The sequence below is a fragment of the Chiloscyllium plagiosum genome, chromosome 15 (genome assembly GCF_004010195.1).
Source record: "Chiloscyllium plagiosum isolate BGI_BamShark_2017 chromosome 15, ASM401019v2, whole genome shotgun sequence".
Taxonomy (NCBI): Eukaryota; Metazoa; Chordata; class Chondrichthyes; order Orectolobiformes; family Hemiscylliidae; genus Chiloscyllium; species Chiloscyllium plagiosum.
Window position 1 is genome coordinate 23,601,961 of NC_057724.1, and position 24,658 is coordinate 23,626,618.

The following is a 24,658-nucleotide window of genomic DNA, read 5'->3' on the forward strand; positions in this document are numbered from 1 at the left end:
CCCCACAAACGTATATGTGTCTGTGTGCATGCCTATGTATATGTGTGTCCGTGTATATGTGTGTGTATAGGAGTGCCTGTGTGTGTGCGCGTGTTGTGTGTATAGGAGTGTCTGTGTGTGTGTATAGTGCAATGGTGGTCATCTATAGTGTGACATGAACCCAAGGTCCCGGTTGAGGCCCTCCCTATGGGTATGGAACTTAGTTATCAGCCTCTGCTTGGCCACTTTTCGCTGCTGTCTGTCCTCCCTAACGACCTGATGAAGGAGCGGTGCTCCAAAAGCTAATGTGCTTCCAATTAAACCTGTTGGACTATAACCTGGTGTTGTGTGATTTTTAACTTTGTACACCCCAATCCAACACTGGCATCTTCGAATTGCAGGTAGCTATTTTAAGTGATGCATTATTGCATTTGTATTAAATGTATTAACATTCCACAGCCTAATTTCTAGGTTTTTTAAGTCATATTGCGCCCTCAGAAAAATCAGCTGCACTTAACACTGTACATTTGCAACAGTATGAGGTACTGACTTAGGTAGACATTGGTCAGAAACATATATTGGGGTTTAATGTGCCCAAAAAAAAAATGCAAAAAGCCTCCTTTAGCAATAAATCTTGCCAGAAGGATTTCTTCCACCTACATGACTGAGATTTAACGCATGCAAGAGCCAATTGGATCATCAATTTTTTGGTAATTAAGTAGAAAAGGATAGACTGTCTACTGTGCTCATTGAGGCTATTTGGCCCATTGAGTTGGCTGGCTGAAACATTAAGGTTAAGTCATCCAGTGCCATGAAGTAAAACTTAGATGAAAAAGGATAGACTGCTGGCTTCTGTTTGTGCTGCTATACTTCTGTTAGTACTGCTCTATAACTGGCTATTGGAAGATCATGCAAGTAGATGTGCATCCAAATGCGCTTTGGCAAAGCAGCAACGTATCTGTGACTTCTGAAGCAGAGAAATCTATATTCTACAAAGTAAAGCAATAAAAGAAAAACAATTGCTCAAAAGAACCATTTTGGCAGCATCTGAAATCAAAATATCCATCACTCCTTTCCATACTCGATAGTGTAGAATACACTTAAACTCAGTTCCAGTAGGCATCAATTCAGTGAGCAAACACAGAAATGGAATCCACATGTGAAAGGTATAATTCTGATCTTTTGTTGGCCTCTATTATTTTTGAGCAGAAACAGTGGTCAGGCTACATACACTATGAAAGTGAACCATAATTTTAGACATTACTCAACAGCTGAATGAAAGAGGTTTAGTGCTTGTCTTGTAAATTCAAGTGTTCAATCCTCCTTAATCTTCTAAAATCCATTGTTATCTCTATTTATATTTCTCTGCATTAATTTGGTATTCATTCTTAAGACACCTGTCTTCCAATCAAAATATTTCATACTTTGAGGAAGGGTCGCTCAACCTGAAACGTTGACTCTCATTCCTCCCCACAGATGCTGCCAGACCTGCTGAGCTTTTCCAGCAATTTATTTTTTTATTTCTGATTTACAGCATCTGCAGTTATTTTGGTTTTTGGTTCTTCAGGTTGTCACAACCACTTGATGAAGGAGCAGCGCTCTGAAAGCTTGTGCTTCCAAATAAACCTGCTGGATTATAACCTGGTGTTGGATGATTTTTAACATTGTTTTTTAATATATTTCAAAGCATTCGTTGCAACTAGTTCCAGGCATGGCTGCCCACTTTATAGATAGCCCAAATTGTTTATGATGTTGGGTGAGGAGAGATAAACTGGCTCCCCTTCTTTATTCAGCCTCCCCTTGGTTGGACCCAATAAGGTTAATATAAAAAAGTTCCTTCCCTTGTTTTCTCCCAGATCAAGGAGAAAGTGAGGTCTGCAGATGCTGGAGATCAAAGTTGAAACTTTATTGCTGGAACAGCACAGCAGGTCAGGAATTCCTGAAGAAGGGCCTGTGCCCGAAACGTCGAATCTCCTGTTCCCTGGATGCTGCCTGACCTGCTGTGCTGTTCCAGCAATAAAGTTTCAACTTTGATACATGAATAGGCAAGGAATAGAGGGATACGGACAGCGCAGAGGCAAAAGGTTTTTAGTTTACAAAGGTGTCATGCATCAGCACAGGCTATGTGGGCCAAAGGGCCTGTTTCTGTGGTGTGCTTTGAATTATCAGGTATAAGATGGAATGTAGGTTTGAGGTTAAAATCAGACCAGCCATGATTTGATTGAACAGGGGATCAGACTGGAATGGCAGAGTGACTCCACGGTTCCTTGTTTGTCTGTTTATAAAGAATGACAGCCCATTTATATTGATCAGTAAGAGAATACTGACAGGATTTAACTGGTTAATAATCACACAAAATATAATGGGTGAGGTTAGAAAAAAAAATTGACACAAGGGATTGTTTAGAATTCCTACAGTGTGGAAGAAGGCCATTCAACCCATCAAGTCAACACTGACCCTCTGAAGAGCATCCCACACCATCCCTATAACCCTGCATTTTCCACGGCCAATCCACCGAGCCTGCACATCTTTAGACTGTGAGGGGAAACCCATGTAGACACAGGGAGAACACGGAAACTCCACGCAGTCACCCGAGAGTGGGATTGAACTCGGGTGTTACGACATGGTTAATTTAAAACCAGCAACACAAAAAACATTTATCCTGTGCAGTAATCTGTAAACATCGAGTGGCCAAGAACTATTTAAAGTAAAAATTAACAACTTTATTTCATAAAGTATAACAGAATAATTAACTAACCATTATTTACAACTCCTTCCTCTAACCTACCTTCGACCTTCCCTTCTATAATACTAGTCCGATAAAAGTCCCAATTAAAATTTACAAAAACAACACTTCTTATCTCAAAACCAGGCAGCTGTAGATTCTTGTCTTCGGATCTTTCTGTGTCTTCCTTTCTCCTCGTTAGGAATTTCTGTGTTGCAGGTTACTGACTGAAAAGGGACTTTTAAGAGAGATATTGTTTCAAGCAGTCTGTTACATGCTAGGACCATAAGACCATATGACCATAAGACATAGGAGTGGAAGTAAGGCCATTCAGCCCATCGAGTCCATTCCACCATTCAATCATGGTTGATGGGCATTTCAACTCCACTTACCCGCGTTCTCCCCGTAGCCCTTAATTCCTTGTGACATCAAGAATGTATCAATCTCTGCCTTGAAGACACTTAGCGTCCCGGCCTCTACTGCACTCCGCGGCAATGAATTCCACAGGCCCACCACTCTCTGGCTGAAGAAATGTCTCCGCAATTCTGTTCTGAATTTACCCCCTCTAATTCTAAGGCTGTGTCCACGGGTCCTAGTCTCCTCGCCTAACGGAAACAATTTCCTAGCGTCCACCCTTTCCAAGACATGTATTATCTTGTAAGTTTCTAATAGATCTCCCCTTAATCTTCTAAACTCCAATGAATACAATCCCAGGATCCTCAGCCGTTCCTCGTATGTTAGACCTACTCCCCTCCTCCAAGTCCCTCCTCCCTACCTTTTATCTTCTCCTGCTGAACACTCTCTGCTCATTCCTGAAGAAGGGCTGTGCCCGAAACGTCGAATCTCCTGTTCCCTGGATGCTGCCTGACCTGCTGTGCTGTTCCAGCAATAAAGTTTCAACTTCTCCCAGATCAAATCAATTTACATTTTAAAAGGAACCATTTTACCCAGTTTTACTTGAGTTAACAAAAGAGTGAGTTTGTTAGTTATTAAGTGTGAGAAGATATAATAATGCACCAGCCATTTGTATGGATTAGAAATAGGAAGTGGACCTACAAAACAAATAAAAGCTTGAAAAAAAATGTCTGGATCGCACTCTGAATAATTTCTGAAAAGTCAACTTATGCTCTCACATGCAGTTCTTAATACTGATAGCGTTAATGTTGATAACTGAATATTCAATTTCTGAATTCTTGACTTTACATATTGAATATAATTCTTTTATTCTGGTCTGTTTTGAAAGTGACTGGCTGAGTGAGAGAATATTTTTCCCTTTCTTTTCTTGCAGTGCAGTAATGTATGATAGTTGTTCTCAGACTGTATTCTTCTATCTATTAGTATGCATCAGGTCGCTAATGCATACAGACCAGGCACACTGTCATTTTCTAAAGTCCTTTTTATGCTTATTCCTGGAAGGGTGAAATGCAAACATGTCTGCAGGCGGTGGCTTTCTCCTGGGAGGATGAATAGCTAGTCAGTCTCTTGGTATTTCTTTCAATTTATTCTTTCTGTTTGTATTTCCCCTGATTCTACATAGGTGTGAAATTCCCTGTGTCCACGGAGGACTTTGTTGGACAATCACAAATTGGCATCCAGAACGATCTTTTGGCAAGAGTAGTCTTCTTTATAAAAAAGTACAAGTGGAATTAAAAGTTAAAAAAAAATAAATACTTTACAGACCTGATACATTACTTATTGTCTGCTAAGCAAAATTGAAGCAGTGTAAATTATGCCAGATTCAAGGAACATAGGTCCTGCATGTTAATCAATAAAACAGCCTTCTTGAATTTATCTAAAATTTATTTTTTTAATTTCAAAAAGCAGATATGGGCAGAATAGAAACACTGATAGTTTGTGAGAACATGAGTATTTGCATATCACTGACCACATGCTATCCTACAATTAGGTATTGCATCAAGGGCCTTGTATTATTCTCCGGTCGCAGTTGTCCAAAGGCTTTCTTAAATCTACATTCAGGAAAACTGCATTCAAGCATGAGAATCACATCTGTCATATTTGGACTTTGGCAGCAAAATAATTTGTTGTTATCAATTATATAACATTGTTGTAAATAAAATTCGCTGTAAAATTTAATAGGTCTGGCAGCATCTGTCAAGAGAAATCAGAGTTAACATTTCAGGTCCAGTGACCTTTCCTCAGAACTCTTCGGGTCACTGGACCTGAAACATTAACTCTGCTTTCTCTCCAGAAAAGCTGCCAGACCTGCTGAGCTTTTACAACAATTTCTGTTTTTGTTTCTGAATTCCAGCATCTGCAGTTCTTTTGGCTTTTTCCTGTGGGTTCATCATACAGTTATACAAATCATAACCGGAAATCAATGCGAACATGTTCTGTTCTGAAAACACAGATCACCAAGTTGCAAGCAGAGAGAATAAGAGAAAAAACAGACAGCCAAAACGGTTAATAGTTAATAGTATTACTGATGCTGTGTGCAAACTTTAAACATATAGTATTAAATAACTACAATAACCATAAGCTAGAAATAAGCAACAAAACAGACAGCTTGTCATTGCAATTGCATGTGGCAAATGCTCAGTGGAATTACATTAATCTCTTTTGCTTGTAATAAAGATTAGAATTCCAACAGCCACTGGGAAATAGCAAAGGAATCATTGAATGTCACAGACACTGCAGCTAGTTGATGACCAAGTCCCTCATGTCTATAACATCTGGTACTTGTCATTCTGAAGATTGGTCTATATTCTGCAACATAAATCCATTGGTGTTACAGAGCAAATAGATTGATGTAGAAAATAGAGGACAATATGCAGAGGACTCAGTGATTTACCTTTGAGGCACAGTTGTATTATTACCGTTGATGCTTAATTTCCTATTTATTTATTTTCATTCTGTTTCCTTTTTAAATACATGCTGGCAGAAGTATTGGTCCATTGCCCATAATGAGTCAGATAACATTACTTTATAGTGGCAGGAGTGTTTTATTGTGTAATGGTGGATGTGTCATTATAAAGTTAAGAAGTATTCGTGCTTAAAAAGACTAGTCAATTTAAGGCCATACTTACTGTAAATTTAATATCTTATATCTGTCACTGCTCAGCACTGATACATAATCACCTCAGGACAAGGCAAATTACTCTTTACATCATTGAACATTGGACTTCAATTTTAAGCTTTGGACACAGCTTCCATAATACTAGCATTGGCAAAATAACTGACACATCAGTCTCTACATGACTACTTCTCCACTATACGGTGGGATCCCAAAATTGTAATTCAGTTTAAAAAAAATAAACAAACTTTAAACTGGAAGGCTGAAAAAATAGATTGAGCATTTGGAAATCATGATCAGGATTGTCAGTATTTGTAAAGATCGAAGCAAGTTCTTTATCTCAACAATGTCTAAATTGAGTAATGAACAACTTCTTAAAAGGTTTAAAAAAAAGTTAAAAATAGATACTTTGATGAGCCCTTCAATTCAGATAATAGGGAAAACAAGGAATAATGGACAATGTAATTTAAAAAGAAAATGTTAAAATACTCAGCAGATCTAGCAGCATCTGTGGGGAGAGAAACAGAATTGATATTCCTGTTTCACAAAATAAAACGGAAATCTCTGGAGAAACCTATCAGGTCTGGCAGCTTCTGTGGAGAGAGAAACTGAGATAATGTTTCAAGTTCAGTATGATTCTTCAGAACGCTGGAGTTCTGAAGACAAGTCATATTGGACTGATAATGTTATCACTGTTTCTCTCCCCACAAATGCTGCCAGACCTGATACGTTTCTTCAGCATTTTCTGTTTTATTTCAAACTTTCCAGTGTCCACGGTATTTTGCTCCATTTTTCTTTCAGATTGATGACCAGTGGTGAGAATTGGGATAAGTTAGAAATAAAATGTTGCACATGTTCAGATGGCTGGAGAGTCATCGGAGCAGCACACACTTATCCTGTGAGTTGGAACCTTGCAGAATCCCTGACACAGCTGACTCCATGGGAATTGCTCAGCAAATTGAATTTTCTGGTAGACAACAACCCATTTCTGGAGCTCTTTGAAAGAGGTTTCTGGTTCTCTCAAGCTTACTATTTATGCGGCAACAGTTGAGGGAACTTCAATCGAGATTAAAATCAAGTCTAACTTTGACTTAACTATTAAACTGAAGCCCTGTGACTCACCACTGATCCTTTTGACTACATTCCCAACACCTCACCCCACTCCCCAAATCCCTGTCAATCAAACCCTGACCAGATCACCCCACCCTCAATCAAACTGAACCCAGTTTCTGCACTGGAGCTGCTGGAAAGTTGAAGCTGAGACACTGAAAGCTGTTAATGTTAACCCTAACTTTAACCCTAACCCTAACACAGGTTTCCATACTGATTCTCTTCAGTGTTGAATTTGGGGATATTTGTGAAATTACAAACTAATGAAAATCAAAGCTGGTAAGTTCTCTTTAAGCTCAAGGGAAGCCTCTCTGGAGATTTAACTTGGCCACAAATAAAGCTGGTACATACCTGTCACCCCATCATTATGGTGTGGACTTTCTGGTTCCAAAGACATCCTAGAATGCTGTCATAGTGATAACATCACTGGTTGCCTGCATTGAGCTGGTGTCTAGATGTGGCATGGGATCACTCTACCAGTGACAATGTTGCTCCTGGTTTTTGCTTTGCTCACCTGAATTTAGCTGACTACTTCTAAGCTGCAGGCAGCATATTTGATTCCTTGATTACTTCTGGGTAACATTCCTGGTGGTGGTGGAGCATCCTCTGGGATATGCCTCCCCTGGAAAATTCATGCAGATTAGACTCGGGAGAAATTTCTCTGGATCTTTGAGTTTTCATTCCAGGTTTGACAAGTTTTGAAGGGAATTTGATCCAGTAATTCTGAATTCTGAATTTGATCCAGTAATTCTGAATTCTGAAGTTTTGAAGGGAATTTGATCCAGTAATTCTGAATCCAGTAATATAGCATGGACGAGTTGGACTGAGGGGTCTGTTTCCATGCTGTAACTCTGTATGACTGTATAACTCCATATGATTTTTTTAAAAAAGTGAAAAATGAACTCAAATTTTAGCACTGATATTTACCTACAATAGCACAAAATTTTTCAGTTGTTTAACATTATGTTAACTAGTATTTCAAATTTCAATGGGATATCAGTGATACAATTCAATATCAATTGTTTTATTTTGCATAGGATACAGGTAAGGACTAAGAAGACCAGAGTTTTTAATGACTCATCAGTTAAAGCAGAAACACGCCATGAAATTTTGCAGAATGCTATTCCGAGTTTAAGCTTCACACTTTATTAAGCTAACTGAAGTTCATGCCTCTTGTAAATCCTGTCAACTGCTCTGTCTTACTCACCTTTTTGAGCTCCAACGTTGCACTGCATTTTCTGGTAATCTTAGCCTCACGTCTCTTTCCATCTCAGATAGAATTCCCATATTTTTATCATTCTTCCTGCTGCCTTGAAGATGTTTGATTACCTCTTTAGTGCCTCAGGCATATTTTTCTTGCAAAATATTTAACTCTTAATAAAGCCCAAAACTGCTGAGATTGATCTCCTTTTCCTAAGTCATCAAGATTGTTCAAGCTTCAACCCACAACTGGATATGCAATTTAGGCCTCTACTCCATTGAAGAAGTTGTTACAGTATTGAAGCCACAGTAGTTTTGGTTGAGAGTTAGCCTGCAGTCTGAAATGGGCTATTTGAAAGATAGCAAGGAGTCTGCCTGTTGCCATGGGCAACATTCTTCTTCAAAGTCACCAGGAAGTGGAAGGTTTCAAGGACATTAAATTTGATCTTTGTAGAACAGGCCATGCAGACGTTGATTATCATGCCTATCAAAATAACAATAGCAAGCGCACTCAGAAGTAATTCTTTGACTGCAAAATGATTTAGAAAGTCCTGAAGATCTGAAAAAGGATAATGTTTGGGTCAGTTCCTTTTTTTGCAAAACACTTACACAAATAATGATAGAAATAAAGTCTGAGCCATAGATTCTTCCAACTTCTCATCTCTAATTCTTCCATTTTTCATGGTTTGCTATTTTGTCTTTTTTTATTTGACATGTCTTGTGGCATTTATTCATCCTCATTAAGAAATCCTTTTCCACTCTTTTGAAGTTAATATCTTTAACAATATTTGTATATCCTTTAGAAATTTCTTCAGCTGTAAAGAATACAGGCTAAACATGAATCAAAAATCAAACAGACAGTTGACAGGAAAAAAAGGTTATTTGAACTAAGCTATGAATATGAGAAGAGATAAAGAAGATTGGAGGAAATAAAACTTACATGACCTGAAGGATTAGAAAATTTATTTCACTGCATTGACGTACCCACTTCACTAACTTCATTAATGGTGGAATTTTCCACTCCCTTGAACAACATGGGAAACTTTGAGAAAGTTGGGAAAACATAGAGAGAAAAGTAAAATCAGATTCTTGACATAGAAAAAAGATTTCCAATTTTCCACTTAGTGTTTAAATGACAAGCTCTGTTTGTCACTGACATTCTGCAACAGCAATCTTATCTCAATTGTAGCAATCTTATCTCGTTTCATTTGCAGCTCTGAATTCTCCCCTCTTTCCCCAAAACCTGTATGCCAATTCCCAACATGAAGGTCAGAGCAGTTACCTAAAGATAGCAACTTGCTGCCTGCTTCTCCAGGTCTTCACACAACTCTGTCTTCATGGCCATTTCCTTGCATGCTCCATGGACACTTATACTTCTACACTTCTTCCAAGCAAGCATTGCCATATTCCCAGCCTCATCATATCATCATGGCTGCTTTTGGACCAATTCACACACAGCCCTTCAGTACTTCAATTTGGAGCTCCTAGATACTCAGAACATAAAGCTCAGAGCACTCATTCAATTTGTGCTGACTTGAAGGTGCCTGGTTCTCATGTTTGTATTGCTTTCTTCATCATAGGAGAATGGAAAGCAGCATTATCATGGTTCAGAGCACTGAACTGTCAAAGGGCGGACATGTTGCCATACAGCATGGTGCTACATCAATGACACATCTCTAGCATGTCCACAAAACCCTGGAGAAAGTAGGAAGCTCAAGACTTTGGGTTGGGCTTCATTGGATCTGGATGCCCTTACACATCTAGGCCAGTGCAGCAAGAAATTAGGAAAATAAAGGTTCCCCATGAGAGACTGGTTAGCAAGGTTAGACCTCACGGAATACAGGGAGAATTAGCCATTTAGAGACAGAACTGGCTCGAAGGTAGAAGACAGAGGGTGATTGTGGAGGGTTGTTTTTCAGACTGGAGGCCTGTGACCAGTGGAGTGCCACAAGGATCGGTGCTGGGTTCTCTACTTTTTATCAATTATATAAATGATTTGAATGTGAGCATAAGAGGTACAGTTAGTAAGTTTGAAGATGACACCAAAATTGGAGGTGTAGTGGACAGCGAAGGAGATTGCCTCAGATTACAACAGGATCTTGACCAGATGGGCCAATGGGCCGAGAAGTGGCCGATGGAAATTAATTCAGATAAATGCGATGTGCTGCATTTTGGGAAAGCAAATCTTAGTAGACTTATACACTTAATGATAAGGTCCTAGAGAGTGTCGCTGAACAAAGAGACCTTGGAGTGCAGGTTCATAGCTCCTTGAAAGTGGAGTCGCAGGTAGATAGGATAGTGAAGAAGGCGTTTCGTATGCTTTTCTTTATTGGTCAGAGTATTGAGTACAGGACTTGGGAGGTGTTGCAGCTGTACAGGACATTGGTTAGGTAACTGTTGGAAAATTGCTTGCAATTCTGATCTCCTTCCTATCGGAAAGATGTTGTGAAACTTGAAAGGGTTCAGAAAAGATTTACAAGGTTGTTGCCAGGGTTGAAGGAGTTGAGGTATAATGAGAGGCTGAACATGCTGGGGCTGTTTTCCCAGGAGCATCGGAGGCTGAGGGGTGACCTTATAGAGGTTTACAAAATAATGAGGGGCATGGATAGGATAAATAGACAAAGTCTTTTCCCTTGGGTCATGGAGTCCAGAACTAGAGGTGGGCATAGGTTTAGGATGAGAGGGGAAAATTATAAAAGAGACCTAAAGGGCAACCTTTTCATACAGAGGTAGTACGTGCATGGAATGAACTGCCAGAGGAAGTAGTGAAGGCTGGTACAATTGCAACATTTAAGAGGCATTTGGATGGTTATATGAATAGGAAAGGTTTGGAAGTATATGGACTGGGTGCTGGCAGGTGGGACTATATTGGGTTGGGATACCTGGTTGGCATGGACAGGTTGGACATCTGTACATCTCTATGACTCTATAAATGGCATTTTGTTTAATGTAAGAAGAAGTGATGTCTTTAATGCAGTTATACAGATCCTTGATGGGGCTACACCTAACTCCTGCATGTTATTCTGGTGTCAAACGATGTGCAGGTTAGGTGGATTAGCCATGGAAAATACAGGATTACAGGAATAGGGTAGGGAGGTGGATCTGGCTGGGAATCTCATTGGAGGGTCAGGGTGGACTCGATGGGCTGAAAGGCTGCTTCCACACTGTAGGGATTCTATGACTCTTTAATACCTAAGACAGGTTTAAATTGCAAGAGGAAATGGAATAGAGCTTCACAAAGGCTGATACAGGGAGTGATAAGACAATCCTGTGGAGAGATTGAATGGGCCTGTATTCAGTTTTGATGGATGAGAGGGCACCTAATTGAAATGCATAAAATTCCATCAAAGCTGGACAGATTAGATGCAGGGAAGATGGTTTCCCTGGAAAATCCAGAGCTAAGGGTCACAGTCTCTAGATACAGGGTAGGCCGTTTATGATTGAGATAAGGAAATATTTCTTCCCTCAAAGGATAGTGAACGTGTAGAATTCTCTATTACAGATGGGCTGTGAAGGCCAAGTCACTGAGTACATTCAAGACAGAGACAGGCAATTTTTTAGATTTTTGAAGGCATTAAGGGGCGTGGGGATAAAGCAAGATCAGTAATGACAATTGAATGACAAAGCAGACTTGAAGGGCAAAATGGCCTACTCTTGCTCGAGTTTTTATGTTTCTGTATGAAAGCTAGGTGTTGTGCAGTATAATTCTTCATGATGGACGGCAGGTTGGGAGCAAACCCAAGGGACCTCTTTTCTGACTCTTCTTTGAGCCGTAGCTTCACTTCAGCAGACCTGCACAATTTTGATGATGCATCCATAATTCTCTCTTTTGATGTTTACATTTTATTCCTTTCTAATACTTTCTTAATCCAAGAATCAAATTCTTCAAGGATTCATGCTATGCCAGAAATAAATATCCAAGTTTTGAAAGTAAAGATTTACAGTTTCTCTTTGTTCTGCCAACTGTCACATTTTTGCTGTTATCTAAAAGCCCTCTGGTCCAGGTTTCGAAAGCAAAGATATCAAATACACCAAGGTAGTTTGATCCTTCCCTCCCCTGACTGCGAGAAGACTCTGAAATACTGTAAGTACCAGCTTTCTACCATCATTGAAATCAAGGACAATGAAGTATAATTGTCATCTGTACTGGAACAAAGCCTCAATATCGCTAAGTGGCAAGCTTAAAAGAATCAAGTTATGAATGTAATTAGCTGAAAATTCTCCCATCCTTTCTGTATAGGTGTGTTTATCGTCTGCTAGAATTATTCCGAGAAAAGTTAACACTGATGCATCTGAAGTAAATGCATTATATCAGTGCAACCTTCAACCGTATTATGTTTTACATCCCTTTTCTGCACTGCAAGTTCATTGCTGTGGAATTCTCACAGTCAGCAAGGTCACTGAGTTTCAATCCTTATGGACTAATTACTGACTCACTGACAAGCCTTGAGAATGCACCGGCAACATTAGCACTAACTCACATTACTGAGCAATTAACTATTGATACACCCCAGGTCAAAGAATCTAGTCTTACGGTGTCACACGACACAAAGATAAACCAGAGGATTTTCATTGACTATAATAAAACTAATAATTTTCCTTTCTCAAACAAGAAAATTAATTCATAAAGGCAATAATCTGTCCATTTAATTATAGAGTAGGCTTTCCTTTGCCTGTAATGCTTTGAACAGGAGTGGTGCACTCACATGGACAGCTCATATTAAATGTAGTCAGCTCCTCGTGATTCATGCTTAATAAGGTATGTGTGCTAAGTTTCCAGCCCAGACCAAATCTCCCACTGGGGACTTGCTTAAAAAGATGCCAGAAAAGTCAAGATTAGTTGCAATTCTGAACGCAGTGAGGCTGCTATTTAAAGGGAAGTGTGCATTAGAAGGAGAAAGGTGAAACAGGATCTCGTCGAGACCAGAAATGGTGTAGCACTATTCTAGAACTGTCCACTGATGCAAACACAGATATGTTGGTGCAAAGGTCAGGCCAATTGGGCTCTACCAGGCATTCTTCCCACAGGAATATAGATTTGTGTTAATATAACATGGATCATAGCCTCAAGTTATCCAAAACCACTTTACTGTCTTTGATGTAATTTTGAATTCTAACTATTACTGTAATTTTAATTTTTTTTTCTGGAATATGGACAGTGATGGCAAAGTCAACATTTTTGCCAATCCCTAACTGCCCTCGAAATGTATGGTTTCTGAGACAATTTCAGACGGCAATTAAAATTTAACCGTGGGTCAGGAATCACACATAGAGGCCAGACCAGCTAAGAGCGGTAGATTTCTTTCTCTGAAGGACTATAGAGAACCAGATATATATTTTTTGGAGCAAGTTATGCTAGCATTACCAAAACTAACTTTATGAATTGAATTTTAAATACCCTTAGCTGCCACGGTGGTATTTTACATACGTCCTCAGAGCATCAGGGAGCTGTGCATTACTAGTCTAGTGACATTACATTTGCTGGGAGATCTTGGCACAGTGGTAAGGAAAAAAAGCATGCAATGTAGGCAATATGGTAGCCAATTCATGTGTAGCAAGCACCCATAAACAACAATGTGATAACGTTCAGATAATATTCCTGATAGTTGAGAAATGAACTTTGACCAATGGGAGAGGGGGCAGGAGGGTGGGGAATGTGCATGGAATTACGCTGTTCTTCCTTACCCTGGGGTCCTTTAAGGCAACCTGACAGGCCATATGGAATCTTGGTTAAATTTCTCAGTCTGGAATTTAAGTAAGTTTCAGTCCCTGTGCGTCAATGTCCAAACTTAGTCTAACTGGAGTGTCAGCCTTAGAATTGTGTTTAAAATCTTGGGAGAGGGCCTGTAAATCCACAACCCTCTCACTCTTATGAGATTACTATCAACCGAAATGTAACTAATAGAGTGGCAGGAGATGGCGGAAAGGGTAAATGTCAAGGAAATCATTCAGAGGATATGTTAGTGGTTTGGGAAAAAAGGTATACAAGCTCAGAAAGTCGTGAAGAAAACCTGCTATCTTATCCTTTTGCTTCTCATTCATTCAGTTCCTTATACAGAGGAACCTTGATTAACCGGCATTCAATTATCCAAATATCAGATTATCGGCAAGATTGCAAGATCCCGATGCTCGGCTAAACTATGTTATCCAGCAGTCGGTTTTCCAGAATTCGACTAACCGAATGAAATACTCCCACCCATGTCATATAGATAATCAATGTTCCTCTGTAAACATACAATCAAGCACAACATCATGACACATGTTTTTTTTGTTGCGTTGATGAGGCATTTTGCAACTCAGTGACAAAAACACAGCTACCTACTCATTGCATTCACCCCTTCTACTGTAATCATCAGCATATGCTCATCATCTCCGCAGGGTTGAAAGAATCAGTTTGAGGGGAAATTTGACTGAGCAAGAGAAGGAAGTGTTAGCAAAGGTGCAGGAATCCGTCACAGGAAATATAGCTGGTGCCCTTCCACTGTTATCGAGCACTGCAGTTTAGATCCAAAAAGCTGAACATCGGAAGATTGTTGTCTTAACAATTAATATTGACAGTCATTGGTGATTAATTAATTTACCCACAGCATTCAGAGAAGAATTGAGTGCTTGCCATTTGTCCAATTCTATACAGCAACTTGTTAAAACTACGTTCCACATTGAAGCAATTAAACTCTCTAGAATTTTAGGTAGCAGTTTCTCCCTATTTCAGTACACCTTTATAACCTTTCAGGTGGCTTTGCCTCTATGATTGAGGTCTCAGTCTTGTCTTGTTTCAATCTGCTGGGTGATCAGATTCAGATTGCCATTATCTAAAGTTTTATCATTTTCACTGCCACCTTTGTAGGCGAGGTATGCTTATCAGTATAGAATGGATATAAGCCTGAAATCTCAGATCAATGGAAAAGTGGACTTGTCTGAGAGCCTCAGATGTGCAAAAGAACAAGCAGTAATCACAAACATGCCAAAGATAGAAAGGTGTAAAATGGAAGGAAATCACAGGAGATCAGGCAGCCTGATTTTCAGATTTGAGGTCCAAGAGAGAAATTCTATAACAAGAAGGAAGACGATGAAGGCCAACCTGTCAACTGCATGAAATTTGCAAAGATAGCGACCAGCAGGGATGTGAGGCCCAGGACTTGGTTTCATTCCTGCAAAAAAGTTTAATGACAACATATGGGCGGTACAGTGGGTCAGTGGTCAGCACTGCTGCCTCACAGTGCCAGGGATCTGGGTTCAATTCTTGCCTCAGTCAACTGCTTGTGTGGAGTTTCTCCCCGTGTCTGTGTGGGTTTCCTCCGGATGCTCTGGTTTCCTCCCACAGTCCAAAGATGTTCAGGTTAGGTGAACTGGCCATGCAAAATTGCCCATAGTGTTAGGTGCATTAGTCAGAGGTAAATGTAGGGGAATGGGTCTGGGTGGGTTGCTCTTCAAAGGATCGGTGTGGACTTGTTGGGCTGAAAGGCTTGTTTCCACGCAGTAGGGAATCCTTTACTTTAAGCCAAGACTAAAACTTACACATAGAAGTTCAGTCTAGTGTATCTTGGACCATGACTGACTGCAAAGAGACTGACCCTGAGGTTTCTTGTTGGTACATCCAGGTGAGATTCTTCAACTCTTCAATGGGAGGTGATGGCCTAGTGGTATTATTGCTGGACTGCTAATCTAGAGACCCAGGTAACATTCTAGGGACCCAGGTCTGAATCCTGCCATGGCAGGTGGTGGAATTTTAATTCAATAAAAATATGGAATTAAGAGTCATTATTACCATTATGACTGCTGTGAACATTATTTCCACCTCCCTCCTCCTTTGCTCCACAACACTGCTCCCACAACCCCCCAAAAAAAGAACCATCACCTCCAAGTCCAAATGTCACAGGGTCTTTAGATTTAGATTAGATTACAGTGTGGAAACAGGCCCTTCGGCCCAACAAGTCCACACCGACCCGCCGAAGCGAAACCCACCCATACCCCTACATTTACCCCTTACCTAACACTACAGGCAATTTAGTATGGCCAATTCACCTGACCCTGCACATCTTTGGATGGTGGGAGGAAGCCGGAGCACCCGGAGGAAACCCACGCAGACACGGGGAGAACGTGCAAACTCCACACAGTCAGTCGCCTGAGGCGGGAATTGAACCCGGGTCTCTGGCGCTGTGAGGCAGCAGTGCTAACCACTGTGCCACCGTGCTGCCCACATGATCAAATGATCTCGAACTCTGACTGGACACCAATATCTGATTTACTTGAGTTAACCATTATGCAATAATATTGTACCATTTCTGGAATAGTTTCACCTCTCTGTACATTATTTGATAATGTATAGGTATGGCTGTGCCACATCTTTAATAACCCTACTTACTCTGGCTTATTCAGTCAAGCAACATCAATGTCTTCCTGTTTGTCCTAAATGTTTGGCTTGAAGCTGTGTTCTTTCCAAAACCAGTACATGTTTCTTTAGCCTCTGTCCCATTGACAAATCCACTGGTGAATGTCCATTATTTAATTATATTGCTGTGAAGCTGAATAGAGATAATTCCCAGTCTGAATTCGAATACATCAGTAACTTCACAGTTGTGATTAATCTTTCTGCCTCTCTGTTCAACCGAGGATGCAGTCGAGAACTCATAATCTGGTTGATGTCTGTCTCCAAAGTGTACTTCTCAAGTCGTCATTCACTAATTGAGGTTCATTGTCTGATACTAATTCTTCCAGGAAATTGTGTATCACAAAGATTCATTTGAGGGCAGAGATTGTTGTTGATGAAGTCTTGCCACATCAATACATCTTGAAGAATATTTAATTAGGACTAAATACAAGTGAATTTAAGATTAATCAAACCATTGTCAGACTTTCCCACAGGTATTTTTGAAAACTTGATGGAATCATTGTTCTGTAGGCACTTGCCAGTGTATGATACACATTTGGCACAACTGCTGGAATGTAATCCTGTGTATCTTTCAAAGTGCCTGGCCACAATACTGATTGTATTGCACAGTGCTTCACAACACCTAGAAGTTGCCTGTGGAGGTTCTGTAGGGTTTCTTCTTTGCATCAACTTCTGGCACAACATTCAAATGATTATATCAATGAATCTTCACTAATGTGAAGAGTTGGTCTGCTGGATTGTATGTCGAACATTCTTACAGACAGCACCATTTGACCTTTGTGCTCTCCGTGTAAGAGTTTGATCTGCACAAAAATTTATCTGAATTTGTTCAGGTGAATTGGCCATACTAAATTGCCCGTAGTGTTAGGTAAGGGGTAAATGTAGGGGTATGGGTGGGTTTCGCTTCGGCGGGTCGGTGTGGACTTGTTGGGCCGAAGGGCCTGTTTCTACACTGTAATCTAATCTAATCTAATGTTCTCGTGATGGTAAATGTCAATTATTAGGCATAGAATTAAATTCTACTTTTTCACAAGTATAGGATCTGATTTTACTGATACAGTGTATCTGTTGTAACTTTTGCTTTGCCTGGAACATAGATAATTCCATCGTCAGAGCTCATGAGGCCATGCCTGAATTTTTGAATATGTAGCAGTGTTTCTAAAATGTTACCAGAATCATGTTACCACAGGCTGGTGGTCCATCTCAATATGGAATTTTGGTTCCATGAGGAAGTCTGTGAACCTTACACATCCCCATGTAACTCCGAACATTTCATTTTGCACAGTTGTGCACTTCTGTTCAATCTCTGATAAAGTCTCAATGTTAAATCAACTTATTTTTATCTTCTTTCATTTTTCACTTGATCAAAGACTGTTCCTCATTCTATGAATGATGCATCTGAAGCTACTGTCATAAATAAACCCAATTCAAATGTGTAAAAAAAAAATCTATTAAAAAGTAACTTTTCTATAATCTTTACAAAATCTGCACTCTGCTCATGTCCCTGAAACCATTGCTGACCTTTTTTACAAAATCTCTCTTATGGGTTAGGTAAAGTGAGAAAAATTGAGGACATACTTTCCCACTTGATTTACCATGCCTAAACAAATGCTTTAAGTCATTACACCCTTTGGTACTTGAAATGTCTCTTGACTTCCTTGGATCCACTATGATGCGTTGCTCTTGATAATGGGTCCCAGAAAAACAATCACCACTCTGGAAAATTTATATTTCTCACTTAGTGTCAGGGCTAAATTGTGCATGGCTTTTAGCATACTCTGACCGTCTGGTTGTATCTACTCTTCATTCTAACATGCACTAGGATATCAACCATTTGGCAAATCATTCCCCATTTCCCTTCTAGGATTCTAGATATTGCCTTTTAGAAAATTTCTGGTGGACAGTAAATCCCAAAGGGCAAATGCTCAGATCTCTTGAATGACGTAATGACTACAGTCAGCAATCTTGACTCTTGGTCTCAGCATACCTACCTGATCCCATTCTTGGCATCCAGCTTTATGAAAACACCTGTTATTGCCAAATTTTCTAAAATGGCACCAACAGTTATAATATGATGGATTTTCCTCCTAATTACTTTTTGAAAAGCTTAGTGAGGTCCATGAAATAACTCTACAGAAGTCGGTATCTTATCAACAAGTCACCCGTTATTTACATGTTCACTGTACACAGACTCTGACCAGCCAGCTCAGAGCCAATCCCTGGAGTAGTGAGACTCTTTGACACTCCTGTTTATATCTGCGAGCCAGGAGTCCCTGATTAGACCAGGTTATCAACCTCAATCAGGGATCTTATACTCAATGAGAACCACCTGGCCCTCATTCCAATCACTATAATCTAGATATAAATGTTTTTCTCCCTTTATCTTAGAAACAGCCATTAACTGTGTGCACTATTGTGTTGAAGAGTGTGGTGCTGGAAAAGCATAGCCGGTCAGGCAGCTTCCAAGGAGCAGGAAAATTGATGTTTCAGGAATAAGCCCTTCATCAGCACTATTGTGTTGGTTTTGTCACTGGCATCATTATCCCATTTTCAACCATGATGTCCAAATGAGATTTTACTTTTCCCATGAAAGAATGATTAATTTTTCTGAGAATGTACAAACTGATGAATTCATTACCATTGTATTGGCTTTATGTGATACTCATGTTTCCATTTGCCTAAATCTTTAAATAGGTTTGGAAATCCACAAGGAAATTCTCTCCGAACATCGTTGTGAACCCTGTCCAGCCTCACTAAAAGACCATAAATGACAAATCCATTATTTCTGCTCATGTATATACTCATGTAAAAGTCAAATCTTCTAGACGATATTTTAAGGTTAAACGTATGGGGTCGACTATTATATGGATACTACTTTTGAGGGGCTGAAATTCATGCTATAGTCCAAAATACCATACCATTAGCAGAAGCTCAACTGATCTGCAAACAAATAAAGAAGAAAAATGATGATCTATCATCTGTGAAGAAATAGAGTTGACTTTTACGTGAGATATATGGAAAATTTCAGATATTTTGGCCAAAGAAAAGGGGTTGACTTTTACGTCAGATCAACTTTTGCTCGATAATCTGAATTCTCAGTATGTATAGTTCTTCATTGCCATTTAATCCTCCATGACTAAATGTGTTTTGGTGAAATGACCTCACACTCTGGACTGTGTCACCTGTGCCTTGGAGCATGATGTTTGCTAGTCTAACTCACACAGACAGTAACTGTGGTTAGCTGCCTGGCAGCACTGAAATAGTTGTTCCTGTGCCAAGTTTAAATTCTGCTTCAAAACCCTGTACCTTCAAAGTAATGTTCCAGAATCTACTTTGACTCTCCTTCATCTCCCTGAGGAGGTATGAACCTGACTGACAATCCTAAGTTAGTAGTTAGCTTAATACTTTGTACAATTCGTATTATTTGACAACTGTTGCTCAATTACACAATCACTCGTAACGTTTTAACACAATACTCTGTACATTGTAAGCATGGACTGGTTGTTTACAGTTCAAATACATAGGGTGGCATGGTGGCTCAGTGGTTAGTACTGCTGCTTCACAAAGTTCAGGGACCAGGTTCAATTCCAGCCTCAACGTCTTTCTGCATGAAGTTTGCACATTCTCTCCATGTCTGTGTGGGTTTCCTCTTGGTGCTCCGGTTTCCTCCCACAATCCAACCATGTGCAGGTTAGGTGAATTGGCCATGCTAAATTGCCCAGTGTTACCATTACTGAATTCCCCCACCGTCAATATACTCTTGTTACCATTGTCCAGAAACTCAACCTGGACTCGGCATATAAATACAAGACCAGGTCAGAGACTAAGGAAACTGTAGTGAGTAACTCACCTCCTGACACCGCAAAGCCTGTGCATCATCTGCAAGGCACAAGTCAGGTGTGTGATGGAATACTCCTCACTTACTTAGATAGGTGCAGCTCCAACAATGCTCAAGAAACATGAACACCATCCAGGTGCCGCTTGATTGGCACCACACCACATCCACAAGCACCCACTCCTTTCACCATCAATACTCAGTAACAGCAGTGTACGCAATCTAGAAATTCACCAAAGGACCTCAGATAGCACCTTCCAACCCATGAATAATTCCATCTAGAAACCTAGAAGGAGAATAGCACTAGATACATGGAAACACTAGCAATTGCAAGTTCCCCTCTAAGCCATTCACCATCCTGATTTGGAATTGTATGCCCATTCCTTCACTGTTGCTGGGTTGAAATCCTGAAATTCCCATCCTAACAGCATTGTGGGTCTATCTACAGCACATGGACTGCAGCAGTTCAGGAAGCAGCTCACCACTACCTTCTCAAGGGCAACGATGGATAGGCAATAAATACTGGCCAGTCAGCAATGACTGTGAACCAGGAGTAAAGAAACAAAAGTTGCCTTTTTTTCAGCATTACAGAGATAAACTCAGTATGTAACAAAGATGCTTCACATTTAATATTGCTCAAAGAACATAAGTTTTGAAGAATTGCGGAAAAATTGTTTCTTTTTATTTCAACTTTTGTGGAAATACCTGGCATGGTTTCTTTAAAGTAGGTCATTGAAATTCACTATGGACATTGATGTTTTTATTTGATCAAGGCTTCCCTAAAATCAGAGAATAGGAGCAAATTACTACAAATGATGGAATCTGTACTGAAACCAACAAATGCTGGAGATCACAATGGGTCAGACAGAATCCATGGACAGAGAGCAAGCTAATGTTTTAAGTCTAAATGACTCTTTGTCAGAGCTGAAGTGAAGGGTGGAGGGGACAGCACTTATACTATAACTTGTTGGGGGTGGGTAATGGGTGTAGGCTGCTGGTGGGAAAAAATGTTGATACTTCAGATACACCATTGTTCTGTCATTCTCACTTTCCGATCACTTGATCCAAACTATCAATATCTTTTCTCCACCAGCATCCTACATCCACTACTCCCACAATGTCACCCCCGCCCCTGCAAACTATTGCATAAATGCTGTTGCTGTTCCCTCCATAATTCAGCTCTGAAGAAGAGTCATCTAGACTCAAAATGTTAGCTTGCTCTCTCTCCATAGATGCTATCTGGTGTGCTGTGATCTCCAGCATTTGTTGTTTTCCTTAAAATTACATCGACAGAGAGTGCTTTTGGTCTCTCAAACTAGTTGGGGACAAGTAGCATATGGAAGGGCTGCTTAGTTAATCTCTCCATTTCTGAAAGAAACCCCCCTTCTAAGTTCATGGAGAGACCAATTTGTTCTTCTGAAAGAGTGTTGAAGAAACCTCTCATTGTTGCCTTTCCTGAGTAAGTTGTATCTGAAGGACTGCAGAGACAGCAATGCCTTCAGCATTGACTACACCCAATAGAATAACAGAGCAACAGAACAGTCTGTATTTTATCCTTTTTTTCCAAGAATAACTTGCTGCCATATTTTCCCAAAAGAAAGCCATCCCTGCCGAGCATTCTTCTTTGTTTCTACTTTTCCTGAAGTGTGCATTTATGCTTTGGGATTATTTACAGTGATAAGCATTTATCGTTCAATATTTCTGTGTATGTTAATTACCTTTTGCATTTTTATTGAATAAACTTTGTTTTTAATAACAATACTATGATTATGTTTATTAAGAAACCTGGTTGATAGATCTTGTTGTTTAAAATCTGAAATAGACAAGATATTTAGTTGCGCTTCTTGCTGATGGGATAAAGGTTTTGCATGTTATGTTGTGACTAATGGAATTGTGGGATCAGACAGATCGTGCACTCCGTCAGTGTTGATCGTAATACAAAGGATAGTTGGAACATATTAGAATTTTATGAAACAATGTATGTTGCATCTTAGAGAGTGGCCAAGTGAAGAGACTTCGTAGAATGTCAAACAGATTCTGATTTGAGTAAGATTCTAACAAAAAATTCAGCTCCTTCACATGTCTGCATTGCATGGGCGAGAAAACCTTCCTACTATAGTTATTCAACATCCCTGAAAGTTAATATATTTATGCAAATTATTCTTCATTAGTCCTTTTGATTACCTTTTGTATTACTTGCTCGCAGCATATGATTATTTTGTTCAATAAATATCAAATGGGTTGTTCAGATATTTATTTCAACATCAAAACTATAGATAAATCTTTACATGTGTTTTTTTTAAAACTGCAAACTACTGGCAAGCCTCAGTCAATAAAATAAATAGACGTTTTGAAAATGTAGTAGATTGTGGAGACGATTTTGACACTTTCAATGTGCACCGAGCCGATCTCCCACATTCCACCTTCTGTAAACTTAAAGTCATCCAAACCTCTGCTATTCATGTTCTAACTCGCATCATATCCCATTCATCATTATCCGTGTGCTCATTAAATTCATTCCTAGTCAACAAACATCTTGATTTAAAAATTCTCATCTCTGTTTACAAATCTTTACAAGGCCTTGCCTTGTCTTATCTCTGGGGGTTTTTTCGCCAGCTGCACAACTTTCTAAGATATCTGAATTCGACCTGTGTCCCCAGAATCTGTCCACTATCCACAAAGCACAAGTCAGGAGTATGATGGAATGCTCTCCACATGCCTGGATGAGCACAGCTCCAGCAACACTCAAGAAGTTTGACATCATCCAGGACCAATCAATGTGGTTGATTGCCACCACATCTCCAAACATTCGCTCGCTCCAATACTGAGGCTTGGTAGCAGCAGTGTGCAGTACATCTATTATGTGCATGGATTCCATTTCTGAGAACCCCAATGAATGATGAAATTGGTGTATGCAGAGTCCGTTAAAAATACAAGTTTCTAAAGAATGGGTTAAAAATTGTGGATAGGTGAGTTTGCCCACAGATGTTGAATTTTGTTGCGACTTACTTTTTGGTACAAATTGGAAAATTTGTGAGTCATGAACTCGCAGATACAGAGGGCTTACTGTATCTACAAGGTGCACAGCAGAAATTCACCAAGGCTCCTTAGGCAACACCTTCCGAATGCACCACCTAAAAGAATAGATGCAGATGCATGGGGACTGTGCCACCAGCAAATTCCCATTTATTCCAGTCATCAAGCTGACTTGTTCCTTAAGTTCCTTAAACAAGTACTTGTCTCTTTAGTATTGCTGGGTTAATCCTGGAACACCTACCTAATGGCATTATGGGTACACCAATACCTAATGGACTGCAGCAGATCAAGAGGGCAACTTGATCTTAGGGTTGGCATGGTGGCTCAGTGGTTAGCACTGCTGCCTCACAGCACCAGGGTCCCAGGTTCAATTCTAGCCTCGAGTGACTGTGTGGAGTTTGCACATTCTCCCCGTGTCTGTGTGGGTTCCTCCAGGTGCTCCGGTTTCCTCCCACAATCCAAAGATGTGCAGGTCAGGTGAATTGGCCATGCTAAATTGCCGTAGTGTTAGGTGCATTAGTCAGAGGGAAATGGGTCTGGGTGGGTTACTCTTTGGAGGGTCGCTGTGGACTTGTTGGCCTGAAGGGCCTGTTTCCACACTGTAGGGAATCTAATCTAAAAAAACTTACTGCTGCCCTAAGAGCAACTAAGGGTTCAAAAGAAATGCTGGCCCAGCCAGGGATGCCCACATCCATTTTACTTATTTTCAAAATTAACAAATAAAACATTTGATCGCCAGTCAGTATTTAAAACTAAGCTCTTTGTCAAGGTCCTTTCCTGAAAATCTCTCTATGCCGGCATGCATGTTGCACATTCTTTTATAACAGTTTTGGGAAGAGCCTTGTGATATTTTGTTATTTCAAAAGCACTCTATAAACCTACAATGTTGTTGTTGTAAGTGGTTGATGATGAAGCAAGCTGGTTGAACATTTTTTCTACAGTCTTTTATTCTTCCAGGTGAATTTGCTTTATCTTACTGAGCACACTCCAAGGTTGGGTGTATTACAAAGAATGCTGAACCCATCAGCTATAATCGTGCTGCTGAATTATCAGTTATCCATCAAAATAGGCTTGCAATTAGGAAGTAAATCATACAAAGCAGATCAGTGGAAAAATGGAATATTCAATGGAGCAAAATATTTGTTTCACTGACCAGAATTGAATGAGCAAGTAGCAAAATGTCATATTGGGTTAACAGGAGGAAAGAGTAGAAAGAAGTGGAAGTGAGGAAGAATACAAAAAAGGGGGGAAGGGAAAAATGGAGGGAAGGAAGGGAAGAAAAAAGGAAAGGAAGGAAGGGAAGGAGGGAGGAGGGAAGGAAAGGAAGGGAGGAAGGGAAGGAAGGAATGG